Genomic DNA, 2596 nt, shown 5'->3' with positions numbered 1-2596 from the left:
TAATCTAAGGGCAGTAATGTGTGCCCATAATATTCCCGTCCAGGCTTAGACGTCAATCTATACTGCTGCTTCATTTCAGATGATTAAAGAGGTTCCTGCCCTTTTCCCTGCAGCTGGAGCACACCAGCTCACTTTGACCTCTGGAGTAATTTTGCCGTTCATGTTTGACACAGAAAAATACTGAAACAGAAAGCCTCATCTTAGTGCTTGAAACGACTGGTTTCTTAGGTTTGCTACGTACAAAAACCCCGGAGGTCTGAAGAAGCAATTTGGTGATTATTATTAGTACAATAATCGAAATGCACAGCAATGGCACTGACTGCTTTTTTGTACATTATATGCTTTCCAGAATATACAAAATGGCATGTGGAAATGTAAAACAGAAGCTGAGTTTCACCAGAGGGGTCTTTAATTAACTGTCACCTTGTGTACCATCTGAAATCAAGAACTCAGACTACTTCTGCAACCACAGAAACACCAATAAAATTTTACTTTTTACAAGACAATCATTACTTAATCCTCACAAGGGTCAGGGCAAAGGCAAGGGACACCCTGGACAGGTCACCAGTCTATCACAGGGCTACACTTAGAGACAGACAACCAAGCACACTCACATTCACACCTACGGACAATTTGGAATCACCAATTAACCTCAACATGCTTACGGACTGTGGGAGGAAGCCGGAGAACCAGGATAGAACCCACGCTGCACGGGGAGAACATGGTAACTCCACGCAGAAAGATCCCAGGCCTAAACCAGACGCAAACCGTGGATCTTCTAGCTGTGAGGCGACAGTGCTAACCACCAGGTCACCGTGCAGCCTCATGCAAAATCACAACTGTGATACTAAAGGAAAAGAAACACAGGTGTAAAGCATTTACTGTATTTGTTCCACCATATGTACAGCACAGAAACGATGAAATCACTCCACCTGATCATCCTAAAAGTTCTCCAGCGTTTGTTAGTTTGTTTTGCAGCGTCAGGAGACAGCAGCACAGATTCTACTCAGCGGGGTGAGTGAGCCTGTTGGGAGAATGGCGGACTACATCCTGTCATGGTGGGGCTGTTGCTAATTGTTTCCCGGAGACCAGTGGCACACCAGACAGCCAGACCTAATTAGGATTTCCAAACAATCCAACCTGCCAGACAAAGTTGTTCAAACCCGTTCTGTGAGCGGAGGCGGACAATGACTTTGCAATCACCCTCTCTGAAATGTGAAGTTATACATGTGTGCAGATGTCGCAGATTGTTACGTAACGGGCCGATCGCATGAAGGTTGTTGTTTGTGTGTGTTATCACATACAGATAAGATGCAATTCAATAAAAATAGCAGTTTACATGCATTGAAAGTAGACTTTTAACAACACCTTTTTCTGTCTAGTCTCATCTGCTCTCATATTTAACTGTCTATCTTTCATAAAGCAAACCCACAACAAAAATCTTGACAAAAGAGCGACAAAAACAGAATGTAGCAACTCGTGTTTCTTTTATCATCTCTGAAAATGAAGTGTTATGATCAGCAGAGGCTCTAAACTGGTTTTGGCACTCGGCAAACATTAGTGAACAATCTGTAAGCCACAGAGGCACACCAAGCTGTATACCAGCTGCTGTGTGCATCCTGCCGCATGTCCTTTGAAGTGCTACAGCCAACCAGGCCGCATGAAGAATGAGCCAAGATGGACTAAGGATGCCAAAGGGCACACCGCTGCCATGTCAGTGCCCCGGCAATAAAATGTAATCGAGCTTTGAAACAGTAACAGTGTTACGGGTAATACTGCATTACATGTCTGACCAGAATTTTTCCCTCAAGAACTGTGGCGATTACTAGACGGGACACACGTACATCTGGTGGGTGTACAAGACTGGCATGTTGAGAGGAAATAGCGGTAGGCACAGCAGTCTCCACAACACAACAGGACCCCTCTTTTCAATTTCCTGCTCCAGTTTCCATTCCTGCTTTATTTCGTGCAGGGACCTGTAAAATGGGATTCGCAAAGGAAGAATGCAACATTTAGCTGATATGGCACCACAGAGCACAAAACAAAGAAATTGATTCCATCAAAGGCAATATTTGCGATAATGATCTCCATAAAAACATAGGGCGATTTCAAACAGGGCTAGCAGGATTACCTCTGGATATTTTACTCCTAACGCAGCAGTGGTCTCTAACCGACTTTAAAACAAGTGCTACACACTTCAAGCCTTCCTGTTACCTGAGGTGTCATGTATTTCTTTTTCCAAACTAAAGCTTGTCTTTAGTAGTTTGAGATCAGAGCTGAGTTAAGCTGTGTTGATGTGTATGCTTTCCTCAGATTGGTTTAGTAGCTAGAAAGTTCATGTCTGGGTGGCATATGTCTCCTCTTCCTTGGTTCTTGTAAACATACTGAGAGGTCCTCTTTAAACTAGCATACCTTTAAAGACACAAACCACTGCCTTTTTTGTTCCCCCTAGCAAATTCCATTTTACACCAATGCAGCATAACTAGATCTGTGCACTAGAATCCTAAACGCTTCAGTAGAAGGTAAGTTGAATTTTGTTCTAAAGAAACAGCAAAAAGGGGGAAACATCATCAAGAACCAGAAAATGAGAAGTCCA

Source organism: Stegastes partitus, unplaced genomic scaffold (genome assembly GCF_000690725.1).
Source record: "Stegastes partitus isolate 25-593 unplaced genomic scaffold, Stegastes_partitus-1.0.2 Scaffold190, whole genome shotgun sequence".
NCBI classification, from domain to species: Eukaryota; Metazoa; Chordata; class Actinopteri; family Pomacentridae; genus Stegastes; species Stegastes partitus.
This window is presented reverse-complemented; position numbering follows the sequence as displayed.